Source organism: Rattus rattus, chromosome 8 (genome assembly GCF_011064425.1).
Source record: "Rattus rattus isolate New Zealand chromosome 8, Rrattus_CSIRO_v1, whole genome shotgun sequence".
Lineage (NCBI taxonomy): Eukaryota > Metazoa > Chordata > Mammalia > Rodentia > Muridae > Rattus > Rattus rattus.
In genome coordinates, this window is record NC_046161.1 from 17,213,594 (window position 1) to 17,227,442 (window position 13,849).

At 48.4% G+C, this 13,849-nt stretch overlaps 1 pseudogene; it reads right to left on the minus strand.

The window, feature by feature from the left end:
• Positions 1–6,387: 6,387 nt before the first annotated feature.
• On the minus strand, positions 6,388–10,833 carry LOC116907285 (annotated as a pseudogene).
• Positions 10,834–13,849: the final 3,016 nt, after the last annotated feature.

The following is a 13,849-nucleotide window of genomic DNA, read 5'->3' on the forward strand; positions in this document are numbered from 1 at the left end:
CGGAAGCAGCATGTACCACACAGGGCAAGAGAGTGGGGGAAGACAATGCTATGCCCGAAGGGAGTGCGCATGCGCAGGACGGAGGCACCCACACCTCCTGGCTGGAGTGGGCTCGTCCGTACTGTGACTGGAGCCACTCACCTCCCCCTTGCCTGAAGAGGTGGATCGGCCCTTGAGAGCAGGTAGTACTCCCCTTTCACAGGGCACCCACATCTAGGCACTCCAAGCCACTTCCAGGGGATCCTACGCCCTCTTCTGGTCTCTATGGGCACCGCACTCACATGCACAAACACAATTTTTTTAAAAAAGTGATCTTTTGAGTCGGGCAGAGGTGGTGGAGTCTGTAGCACCATGTTTTTAATCCCAGCACTCTGGGGGCAGAAGTGGGAGGATCTGTGTGTTCAGCCTGGTCTAAAAACAAAGTCTTTTTAAAAAGGAAAAAAAAAAAAAAACCCAGGCGGCAGTGGCACATGCCTTTAATCCCTTGCACTGAGGAGGCAGAGGCAGACAGATCTCAATTTGAGGCTAGCCAAGTCTATACAGCGAGTTCTAGGACAGCCAGGGCTATACAGAGAAACCCTGTCTCAAAACAAAACAAGGGTGGGCTTGTCTGTGAAAGAGACCCAAAGAGTGAGCAGCACCAACGAGAAAGAAAATACCAGAGAGAAACGGAGACGAACAGGTTCCAGGGCCCAAAATGTAGATCTCTACGGCAGTGCCACCTCGTGTATAATGGGTAATTGGATTGCAGGTTGGACAAGATGCTCCTCAGCCTATCACAGGCCACAGGGACACCTCTGGGGAAAGCAGGAAAGATAAAAGGACAGGAACAGGACAGTCAGCCATCTCAGAGGGAAACCATCAACCAGCCAGAACCTAGCCCTGCCACCCATGAGTCGAATCGGAAAGAAGCAAAGAGCACAGATGACAGACAGGCAGATTCCCTGTTGAGTTGCCTCAAGTCAAGGAACAGGGTCCTGGGAATGAGGCTCCATGCATGCTAGAGAATGGTAATACTAAGCTTTGCCCCCCAGTCCCTCACCAGCCATATTCCAAGCCAGACTTCAGGGACATCTGCTTTATTAGCAACTGCTACCTAGATGAGAGAGAAGTGTGGAATCCAGGCTGGCAGGACAGCCCTATCGGTAAAGGTGCTGCCAAGCCTATCCTGATGTCCTGGAGCTCCATGGCAGAGGGAGAGGAAGGTCTCCATCCAACCTGTTCTGACTTCCACACATGCACCATAGCATGTGTTATGAGCCCTCCCACAACAGATTTAAATACATATAATAAAGGGGAATCAGACAAGCATTTGTTTCATCTGCAGAGCGAGCGCTATCTGGATGAACACATCCTCCACCAAGCACGGCCCCACTGACCACTTCTCTCGAGCCTGTGTGCCCCAGGACTTCCATTGTTTCTACAGAACATTTCTCTGGGAAGATTTGTACAGCCCCAAATACTTCCACCAAAACTCCCTCGGACCACATGGAAACCACCTGTTACTCCTACCAGATGCCATTCTTGGTAGCCATGGCCAGAGACTCTTTCTTACCATCTATCTCACTGGAGTGGAGGTCAAACTTTCATAGAGAAGGGGATATTGAAGGTTTTGTGAACCACATAGTAAAGAGCTGTCCCAATAAAACTTTATTAGTGCAAACACATGGTGGGCCAATTACAGCTATCTGCTGAATCAGCACAAAGACCACCAGAAGTGCCCGATACTTAGATAAGTCAGTGATAAAAGTGCTTTTCCAAAATAAAGATTTTTGTTTCACCATAGTGTCACTACATTTTACAAAGAAAGATGGGGGGCCCAAACTGGATCAAGATGCAAAAGTAGGTTTACAGTCTACAGTCCATAGTATATACAACTTGATCAATTGATGGATATTTAAAAATCGCACAAAGGACTGTGTGTGGCTCAGTGGTAAGACCCTTGCCTCCGATTCTGTGTCCAGCACACCAAAGAACACAAATACAACAGCATACACTCCCAAATAAATGGGTTTTGGTTGGTTGGTTGGCTTTGGTTTTTTTGGGTTTTCAAGACAAGATCTCCCTGTGTAGCCTTGGCTATCCTGGAGCTTCCCTCTGTAAGCCAGGCTGGCCTTGAACTCAGAACTTCTGGCCTCTGCCTCCCCAGTGCTGGAGTCAAAGGCATGCCAGGACCACCTGGCTAACAAGTGTAATTTTAAAAGATACTTTTAAGCTGGCTATGATGTCATTTGCACCTGCACCTTTCTCCAGGCTCAAGTAACTTGTCCAAGTCAGGAACCCAAATACAGCCAAGTACCTTGGAGTATGCTAGACAGAGCCACCTTCTTGACACCACTATCTGAGCAAAGCCCAGAACTCTGCCTGGAATCACCAGGACTGGCTCCTGTACCTGCCAATTTTAATCAAAGCCCTTGAAGCAGCTGGCAAACTGCCCCTCTGGGTGCTCTCCCTATCCCTAGGTTCCTGACTTTCCCTCGATGCCAGCCTGGCCTCATCTCTAGGCACAGAGAGAAAGCTGTGAAAAGCCAGACGCTTCAGAACACCTGAATGGCTTCTCAGAGCTCATGGGGGTCCCTTAGCTTCCATGGCGGCCAACCGGCCCGATAAAAAGCTAACTACAGCCTTCAGTCAGAACTCCAAACTCATAGATATGGGCCTGTGGGGACGGTCAGGTATAAAAAGACCTTCACTCACAAGGATGGTGAAAGAAACTAGCCAAGCTCAGCCATCTCAGACACAGACTAAAACCTCCATATTGTTTCTCTCAGTCTCTTAACATATACACACCACAGGATGGGTCAGATTTTAAAAAGAAATTTCAATGTTAGCAACATCAGAATACTTAGCACAAGTCAAAAACTGGTACCACTGGTCTAGTGGGTAAGAGCACTTGCCACAGGAGCCTGACAGCCTGCGTTTGAACCCTGGAACACAATTTCAGGCGGAAGAGAACTCTTAAAGGTGTCCTGACCTCCACAGGTGTGTGCCATGGTAACCACAACCTATACATATAACTGAAAAGTGAGGACCAGCACATGGCTCAGCAGGTAAAGGGGCTTGCTGCCAAGCCCAAAGACCTGAGTTCAATCCCTGGGACCCACAAGGCGGAAGAAGAGACTTGACTCCCTCCTAGTGTCCTGTGACCAAGACACACACACACCATGACATGTATTTACCCATGCACTTGCGTGTACACTCAAAAAAAGTGATCAATTTTCCTAATTGAAAATGTTAATAAACCATTTCGGAAGTTGGTTTGGCAACACTTATTAACGTGCAGTAGACTCTCACCCTAGAACCCAACAATTACAGAGAGCACTTGCCTAGTAACAGAATGAAATATGCAAAAATGTTCGAAGCAGTTTCCCTACAGCAGCCCCAAACCCAAGCCAATTACTTTGCTCAATGGAATGTGGTATCTCAGGGTGGAGATAGTTCCTCCGGTAGCACAGGGAAACCTGGAGCTCACTATGTAAAATGCTACACAGCCAAAGAGGATCTTAAACTCCTGATCCTCCTGCCTCCACCTCCCAGGGCGTCAGTGACTTGCATGCACCACTGTGCCTGGTGGATACAGTTCTGGGATGGAACTTCAAGTTTTGTGCATGCTGGGCAAGCACCTACTGAGCCCCAGCCCCACGGAACTTTTCACAAAGGGGTTGAGCAGCAAGTATTTTACAATGTGTGGGAGCCACAGGTACTGTTATAATTCAAATACCAACCCTGTCCATGAGGATACCAAAGCCCCGAGACAACCAGAGAGCGCTATGTGCCAACAAACTTTGTAAGCACTTAGACCTGCTTCTCATGCTGCTCCCAGGGATCACAAAGACTGTGGGGTGGTGGTTGTTTTTCCACAACTTAAAAATGGAATAACCATTCCTAGTTAAGTTTACTGTCTCTGTGACAATAAGCTAAAAGGGGTGGGGACGCAGCTCAGTGAAGAGAATGCTGGCCTAGCATGCAGCCAGCCCCAGAGTCCATCCCAGCACCACATAAACCACAAGTGTAGAAGCTCACTGAAGTGGGTGTTGGAGACAGGAGAACCAGGAGGTAAAAGTCATTCTTGACTACACCAGGAGTTCTAGGCCAGCCTAGGCTGTGAAAACAAACCAATCAACCAAAGCAACAGAGTGGATCTGACCCATGGATGGCAGCGTGACAAAGGACTATGTTACAGCTTCAGTCAGAAATACGGACAGTACTGGGGACATAGCTCTGTGACAGAGTGCTTGCCTAGCACATAGGAAACCCCAGTAGCAGAAATCAAAGATAGAGTTACAATGCGCGGTGCCCAGGGGAGAAACTAGGGCAGAGAGCGCACCCCAGAGCTGTGTTGCTCTAAATCTCCAGTACTGACCCCAGTGTTTCCTCACTTTAAGTGTGACATTCCTTTCTACTTACACAGGGCTGTTCTCCCATCACCTGGGCCCACAGCCATGCCCCTTCCCCCACTTATAGCCCTGGAGAGGAGTAGCCATGGGTGCTCGGAGAATGGAGAGTGGCTCACCTTTTGGAAAACGTGAAGACGCAGCAGCCGCAACTGTCTGGTCCCGAGCATCAAAGAGTGGCTCAGTCTGAGAGCAGCAGCGAGTAGATATAAGGAATGGCTCCACCCTGGCCATCAAATGAGAGGGCTCCCACCTGATGGTTCCTTTCTCCAACGATCCTCAATCAACCCCAGCAGATGAGCCCAAGGCAGTCACCAATCATTGAGAATGAGGGCCATACTTTGTAATCAGGGCATTGGAGATGTTTCTAGAAGTTTCCTCCTCTGTTCCAGTCTTAGATTGGGAACCCTGAATCTCAAGAGCAAACAGAAAGAGGATGGGAACTGGGGATGTAGGTCCTTTGATGGAGGACTTGCCTAGGATACCCAAGCCCATGTGTTCTGTCCCAAGCCCTGTTTAGTGGCGTGTGTCACCCCAGCTCTGAGGAGCTGGAGACAGGCAGGTACAGTGGGAGGGCATTCTCCCTTACATAGTGAGTTTAAGGTCAACCTGGGCTACGTGAGACCCTTGGTCTGGGGTGGGGTCAAGGGGTTGATGAACTGGGAACAGGGAATAAAACAAGCCAAGCTAAGTGTGGCAGTCCTCCTAGCACTTAGGGGCTAAGCAGGAGGATTACAGGTTCAAGGCCAGCCAGCCTTAACAACACAATAAAGCTAGGTTTTGTTGTTGTTGTTGTTGTTTTCATTTCTTTTAAAAGGGAAAACAGCTGTCCATTGTCAGGTAGCCTGCCTAACACTACTGGGCTTCGAAAGGCTGTAGGCAATTTTACACCGCAAATGGCTGTAGGGATGAATCACATGAGACAAACTTCCTAACCCTCCTGCTACCATCTTCTGTGGGATGTCTAGGGTACACGCCTCTCCAGGTTTATCTAGTCAACTTTCTAAAAAGAAAGACTTATTTTTAGGGTGTGTGTGTGTGTGTGTGTGTGTGTGTGTGTGTGTGTGTGTGTGTTTACCTACCTGCATACAAGCCTGGGGCCCCCGGAAGCCAGAAGGCAGCACCGGATGCCCTAGAACTGAAGTTACGAGTGGCTGTACGCCACTGTGTAGGTGCTGGGAACCGAAGCTGATTTGTCCAGAAGTGCAGCCAGTACTCAAACCATCAAACCATCTCTCCGGCCCCTAAACTTTAAAAAGGAAGCATTTACTTCTCACTTGTGAGAGGTGGGAGTTCCACGAGCCCAGAGCACATGGGAAGGTCAGAGGACAACTTTTGGGAGCTGGTTCTCTCCTTCCACCATGAAGAATGAAACCTAAGTCCTCCTTGGTGGTCAGCTACTTTACCACCCAGCCTGCCGCATGCTAGGTTCATTCAGTGCTGGAGACTGAAACCAGAGACCTGTACACTCAAGGCAAACTCTCTACCAGTTGAGCCTTCTGACCCTCCTGCCTTTATCTGCCAAGAACTGGAATTACAGATATGTGACCACCATGCCCAGCTCCATTTCCCCTTCACAAGAAGTCCCCACAGGGACAGAGGTGAGGTGGGGGAGGGAGCTTTCAATTCTGATGCTTTTTATTTATTTATTTTTTTATTTAATGGTGAGAATTTTTATTTTAAGCTTTAAAGGTTTATTTATTGTGTATATAGTGTTCTGCCTGAATATACTCCAGAAGAGGGCGCCAAGATCACATTACAGATGGTTGTGAGCCACCATATGGTTGCTGGGAATTGAACTCAGGACCTCTGGAAGAGCAGTCAGTGCTCCTAACCGCTGAGCCATCTCTCCAGCCCAAGAATTTTTCTTTCTTTTTTTTTTTTTCTTTTTTCTTTTTTTCGGAGCTGGGGACCGAACTCAGGGCCTTGCGCTTGCTAGGCAAGCACTCTACCACTGAGCTAAATCCCCAACCCCGAGAATTTTTTTTAAACATTACATCTGGGACACAGAGAAGGCGGTGATGGTGTTCGCATTCATGCTCTTGCCACTGCCACTGAGCACAATATACGGTGTCCTTTGGGCCTCCAGCTTTTCCTGGAGCAGTGCCACGGTACCCAAGGGCGTGTCACTGGAACTCATTTTCCTCAGGAGCGCCTCATCCAGCTTCTTCTTCTGCTGCTCAGTCTCCATCTTGCCTGAACCCTTTGCATGAAAGTGGTGGCACCGCTGCCGGAATGCCTCCTTGGGAGTCAGTTTCCTGCCCATCTCATCCACATATTCAATCTTAACATCGGGCTTGTAGCAGCCATCTTTCTCTTTGAAGTCCTGGGTGAAGCCCCTGTACTCCTCCCATAGGCTGTACTTGTCATCAATGGCCATCTTATCCTCTATGCAGTACACTGCTGAGGGCAGTGACTTGTTGGGAGCCTTTCCCCGGGCCACCTTTTGTATGGTGGCCTCCAGCAGTGCTTTGTTCTGACACAGGAGCAGGGCAGCAGCCAGCCCTCTGTTCACAATGGGCTTCTCATCCAGGATGGTGAGAGAGGAAGCAGAGAAATCCTGATGTTGCTTCTCCACATCCAAGTTGACGGTGCTCCAGCCAACGTTCCCTCTGCCCTCTGACTCAGAGCCACCACTGGCCGAGCACTCTTCATCCCTTCCGAAGTCCATGAGCTCCTCCTGCTCCTCTCAGTTGCCAACCAACCCATAGGTGGGGATCTCCCCCAGAGTGCGACAGAACTCAGAAGTGGCATTGAACACGATGGTCCACTTCCGCTCAGGATTCTCTTCCTCCTCCCAGCCACGTTGTGAGACTCCAGTTTCCTCACAATCACCTTCTCACCGCCGCCTCGCAGCTGCTGCAGCTGCCGCAGCCGGCGCCCCTTCTCAGCTGCTTCTGCAGCTCCAGCCCTGCTTCATCTCCCTCCAGCACCTCTGGGGACCCTGATGGAAGAGCTCCCCCATCCTCCTCATCACTGATATCCATGTTCTCTACTCGAGTGTCATCTGATGGTGGCGGCTGGGCCACAGGGTCCTTCTCTTCATCCTCAAGAGCCTCCTCCTCCACCCCAGGAACTCGGCACCGACCCCGGCCCTGAAGCCTGGATCCAAAGTCCCCCGCTGATCTTCACCAAGCGGCAGCAAGTCATCTGCCCGTATTATTATCTCCTTCTCCTTCTTTCGGATTTTCTTCACTCTCCGTTTGGTCTTTTTGGAAGTCACCATCTCCTCAGGACTGAGATACTCAGAGGCAAGCCGGGGCCCTACAGTATTCAGAGACTGAGCCTACAGCCATAGCTTGGTCTGGATTTCTTCTAGTTCTCGTTCCTTCAGGCCATCGGCCATCCCACCCTGCTCTAAACGGGAGGAATGTGGCCGCTCGCCCTCCAGTTCTTCATCATATTTGGCCAGGATAGAGCGAGGTTTTTGCTGTGCCAAGTCGTCCACACTCTCATCTTCCGCATAGGGCAGGTAGTCAGGCTTCTTTTTCCGAAGCTCAGCGTTCTTGTCTGCTCGCTCCTTGTCCACAATGCTCACACTCACTAGCACATCCTCCCCCTCCTGCAGTACCCCTTTGTCCTTGAGGGTGAGGACCACAGTCTCCCCTTCTCGAAAGGAATCGACGGCATGTTTCATGGTGAGGCCTTGCAAGTCCCGCCCAGGCGCTGTACAGGTCCTGTTGCCTCTGCTCAAACTCCTCCTCCACTAAAGTGCTCACAGCAAACTCTTGGTTCACCTCTTCTAGTAGCTTGGCCTGCTTCTCTGCCAGGTCCTTCTCTCTCTCTCTCTCTCTCTCTCTCTCTCTCTCTCTCTCTCTCTAGTAGCACACGCATTTTTTTTTTATCTTTATTAACTAGGGTATTTCTTATTTACATTTCGATTATTCCCTTCCAAGTTTCCCGCCAACATCCCCCCTAACCCTCCCTCTCCCTTCTTGGGCTTCCCTCCCATTCTTTCCCCCCATTACCACCCTCCCCAACAATCACGTTCACTGGGGGTTCAGTTTTAGCAGGACCAAGGGCTTCCCCTTCCACTGGTGCTCTTACTAGGCTATTCATTGCTACCTATGAGGTCAGAGTTCAGGGTCAGTCCATGTATAGTCTTTAGGTAGTGGCTTAGTCCCTGGAAGCTCTGGTTGGTTGGCATTGTTGTACATATGGGGTCTCCAGCCCCTTCAAGCTCTTCCAGTTCTTTCTCTGATTCCTTCAACCGGGGTCCCGTTCTCAGTTCAGTGGTTTGCTGCCTGCATTCACCTATGTATTTGCTTTATTCTGGCTGTGTCTCTCAGGAGATATCTACATCCGGTTCCTGTTGGCCTGCACTTCTTTGCTTCATCCATCTTATCTAGTTTGGTGGCTGTATATGTATGGGCCACATGTGGGGCAGGCTCTGAATGGGTGTTCCTTCTGCCTCTGTTCTAAACTTTGCCTCCCTATTCCCTGCCAAGGGTATTCTTGTTCCCCTTTTTTTTTTTTTTTTTTTTTTTTTCAGGGCTGGGGACCGAACCCAGGACCTTGCGTTTCCTAGGCAAGCGCTCTACCACTGAGCCAAATCCCCAACCTCTTGTTCCCCTTTTAAAGAAGGAGTGAAGCATTCGCATTTTGGTCATCCCTCTTGAGTTTCATGTGTTCTATGCATCTAGGGCAATTCAAGCATTTGGGCTAATAGCCACTTATCAATGAGTGCATACCATGTGTGTTTTTCTGTGATTGGGTTACCTCACTCAGGATGATATTTTCCAGTTCCATCCATTTGCTTATGAATTTCATAAAGTCAGTTTTTGATAGCTGAGTAGTAGATGTACCACATTTTCAGTATCCATTCCTCTGTTGAAGGGTTTCTGGGTTCTTTTCAGTTTCTGGCTATTATAAATAAGGCTGCGATGAACATAGTGGAGCACGTGTATTTGTTATATGTTGGGGCATCTTTTGGGTATATGCCCAGGAGAGGTATAGCTGGGTCTTCAGGTAGTTCAATGTCCAATTTTCTGAGGAACCTCCAGACTGATTTCCAGAATGGTTGTACCAGTCTGCAAACCCACCAACAATGGATGAGTGTTCCTCTTTCTCTACATCCTCACCAGCATTTTCTGTCACCTGAGTTTTTGATCTTAGCCATTCTCACTGGTGTGAGGTGAAATCTCAGGGTTGTTTTGATTTGCATTTCCCTTATGACTAAAGATGTTGAACATTTCTTTAGGTGTTTCTCAGCCATTCAGCATTCCTCAGCTGTGAATTCTTTGTTTAGCTCTGAACCCCATTTTTTTTTTTTCTTTTTTTTCGGAGCTGGGGACCGAACCCAGGGCCTTGCGCTTCCTAGGCAAGTGCTCTACCACTGAGCTAAATCCCCAACCCCCTGAACCCCATTTTTAATAGGGTTATTTGTCTCCCTGCAGTCTAACTTCTTGAGTTCTTTGTATATTTTAGATATGAGCCCTCTATCTGTTGTAGGATTGGTAAAGATCTTTCCCCAATCTGTTGGTTGCCATTTTGTCCTAACAATAGTGTCCTTTGCCTTACAGAAGCTTTGCAGTTTTATGAGATCCCATTTGTCGATTCTTGATCTTAGAGCATAAGCCATTGGTGTTTTGTTCAGGAAAATTTTCTCCAGTGCCCATGTGTTCGAGGTCCTTCCCCACTTTTTCTTCTATTAGTTTGAGTGTATGTGGTTTGATGTGGAGGTCCTTGATCCACTTGGACTGAAGCTTTGTACAGGGTGATAAGCATGGATCGATTTGCATTCTTCTACATGTTGACCTCCAGTTGAACCAGCACCATTTGCTGAAAATGCTATCTTTTTTCCATTGGATGGTTTTGGCTTCTTTGTCAAAAATCAAGTGACCATAGGTGTGTGGGTTCATTTCTGGGTCTTCAATTCTATTCCATTGGTCTATCTGTCTGTCTCTGTACCAATACCATGCAGTTTTTATTACTATTGCTCTGTAATACTGCTTGAGTAGTCCTGTAGCTGCTGGCTCCTCTCTATCCAGGTTGCAGTGTCATCGAGTCAGGGGTCATCCTCCTCCAGTGTCTTTATTTTCCCCCATTTTTGGTGACCTCCAAGGGCTTCCACCCCCAACTTTGCTCAGAGTTTATTGGTCTCCTCGATGCTAAAAGATGAGGCATCTCCAGAGCTGGTTTTGGAGCTGGCAGTGGCCTCACAGCCTTCATCGAGTTTCTCCTGCTCGTAGGGCTCCGCTTGGCTTCGTTCACGACCGTGCGGGCGGCTGCAGGCCTCAGCTTCGGTCCCACGCGTCCCGCTCCCGCGCTCGGCCCCACGCTAGCGGCTCCGCTTCCGTCGTTCGCCGCCGCTGCTCCGGTGCTTGTGTTTCTTATGCTCTCGATGCCGTGGTGGCTGCTCGGTAATGCCCCCGGTACCGGCCACAGCCATGATCCTGACTGCCTCCTCTTCTCCACGGTGCTTCTTTGACGACCCCATGATTAGTGCCACCACCCGAACCCAGACGATGCAAAAAACTCTGATGCTTTTTGAAAAGACATTTTAATTAGGACCAGAGTGGTGACACACGCCTTTAATCCCAGCACTCCAGAGGCAGGAAGATCTCTGTGAGTTCAGCATTACAGAGAGGCCCTGTTTCACAGAATAAACAAACACTATTTTAATTAAGTTGTCTATTGTGTGGGGGGTATGGGGATCAGAGGACACCCCACCATAGTCGATTCTTCCTTTCTGGCATGTGGGTTCTAAGAACAGAAAAAGGTCATCAGCCTTGGTGGCAAGTGCCTCTACCTAGCGATCCCCTCAGTCACTTCCGATCATACTAACCATGATGCTGGTATTGAGGTTAAGTTTCTTTTTCTCCCAGGGTTGGCTATCTTCTAGAGATATTTTAAAAAGGTTGGGGGCTGGAGAGACGGCTCAGAGGTTAAGAGCACCGACTGCTCTTCCAGAGGTCCTGAGTTCAATTCTCAGCAACCACATGGTGGCTCACAACCATCTGTCATGGGATCCGATGCTCAGTGACAGTGTACTCATATACACAAAATAAAAAATTAAAAAAAATATTGACAAATTACTTCATTTCTCATGTTTTGTTTTGTTGCTGATTTTTTTTTTCCTAGTGAGTGAGAAGACGCCGAAGCTGGTGAGAAAGGGCTGAATCATACAGGAAGTTGCACCGTCAGGAGATCTCACCGCAGGAGCCTTCACAATTATGAATCAGGAAATAGCAGCCTCCAAAGGAGAGGGGACGGACAGACAACTGACACACGACAGACAGACAGACACCGGCCTAGCTGAGTGAGCGGAAGGAATCGGTTTTTCTGGTGTAGAGGATGACAAACAGTGCACACGGGCCAGTGAGTTCTACACAGGATACGTGTCTCAAGCACGAGACTTAAAAAGTTAATTAATTAGTTAAAATTTAAAACCCAGCCTTTGCTTTGCGCTAAAAGCGCTTTAAGCCTCAATGAATCACACTGCTCAGGACTAAAGGACTCTTACATTTATTATTTTGTGTGCAGAGGGCTTTGCCAGGACGTGTGCCCCGTGCACCAGGGGTCCGCAGAGGTCTGAAGTTGTCAGTCTCTCTGGAGTTACAGATATTTGCCAACCACATGTGGGTGCTAGGAACCAGAACTAGGTTCTCTGAAGCCTTTCTAGAGCTGTCCACCCCCACCGTAGTGATGGACCCCGGGGCTGGGTGTGCTCAGAGCTGTCGTGGAATCACATCCTAGCCCAAGATCACTTACAGGTGTGCTATTATGGCTAAAGGCACTTTTAGAGACCATGGAATTTATTAACTTCAGAAAGGTATGACATTCTGACTTATCCACTCTGCGTGTGCACATGAGCACGTGTCACAATACACAATGAAGTCACAGGACTGGTGGAAGTAGGTTCTCTTTTTCCTCCATGTGAGTCATGGCTTTGATGCCATCCACCTTTACCTAAGGAGCCACCCCCACACCAGGAATTATTTATTTATTTATTTATTTATTTATTTGATGTATAGGAGTACACTGTAGCTGCCTTCAGACACACCAGATCTCATTCAGATGGTTGTGAGCCACCATGTGGTTGCTGGGAATTGAACTGAGGACCTTTGGAAGAGCAGTCGGAGCTCTTAACCGCTGAGCCATTTCTCCAGCCCGGGAATTATTATTCATTAATTACTTAGTTTACTTTTTTTTTTTTTCAAAACAGGGGTTCATGTCATCCCAGAACATTCTGGGTAGACCAGGCTGGCCTTGAACTTGATGATCTGCCTGCCTCTGACTCCCAAGTCCTCAGTTTAAAGGCATGAGCTATTTTAAAATATTTATTTATTTATTTTTATGTGTTTGGGTACTTTGCCTGCATGTTATGTCTGTGCACTACGTGGGTGATTGGTACCTGTGGAGCCCAAAAGAGGGTTTTGAATTTCTTGGGACTGGAGCGGCTGGCAGTTGTGAGCTATCATATGGGTACCGAGAATCATACCCAGGTCCTCTGAAAGAGCAGCCTGTGCTTTTTTTTTTTTTTTTTTTTAAAGATTTATTCATTTATTATATACAAGTACACTGTAGCTGTCTTCAGATACACCAGAAGAGGGCATTGGATTTCTTTACAGATGGTTGTGAGCCACCATGTGGTTGCTGGGAATTGAACTCATGATCTCTGGAAGAGCAGTCGGGTGCTCTTAACCACTGAGCCATCTCTCCAGCCCTTGGTCTTTTTAATTATTGGGAATGTTTGGTGAAAGCATGTTCCTGGGTCAACTTAGACCCTCTTGATCTAAAATTTTTACAGCAAGAGCTTAGCCATATACATTTGTTTTGAGACAAGGTCTCACATAGCTCATGCTAGCCTTGAACTCACTGAGTAGCTGAGGCTGCCCTTGACCGTCTGATCCTCCTGCCTCCACCTCCTGAGTTCAGAGATTAGAGTGTGGGCCAACACGGCTGTTTTTTACAATGCTGGGATGGAGTACAGGACTTTAAGTGTGCTTGCCCAGCAAGCACTCCACCATCTGAGCCGGGTCTGAGACTGAATTTCAGCTGATGATCTAGACTCAGGTCCCTCTGCTTGGACAACAAGCACCTTTTTCAACCACTGAACCACCGCCCAGCCCCAGCTGCTCATATTGTAATGGGTGAGACAGGCAATGAGCCGAGTAGCCATCTTGAAGAGGATGTGTAGTCAGGGCAGGCTTCTCAGAGGAGGTGGCACTTAACCAGGGCCTAAATAGAGGAAACGTGGGTATTTGGGAAAAAATTCGTTTGAGGTCAGTATGTTAAACTTGCTCTGTGTGTGTTTAGCTAGTATGTGCAAACGCCCTGGGCTTGACTCCAAGCACTAGACAGAGAGAGACCTTTGGTGAAGATTCTCGCTGGGGGCTAAAGGCCCAACCCACACACAAAGGCAGCCAGTGGAAGGCAAGATGGCAGGTCCCAGGCATATGTGACCTGAAGGCTGCATGCATTTCAAGTTAGCTATGGATGTGGACCCACAC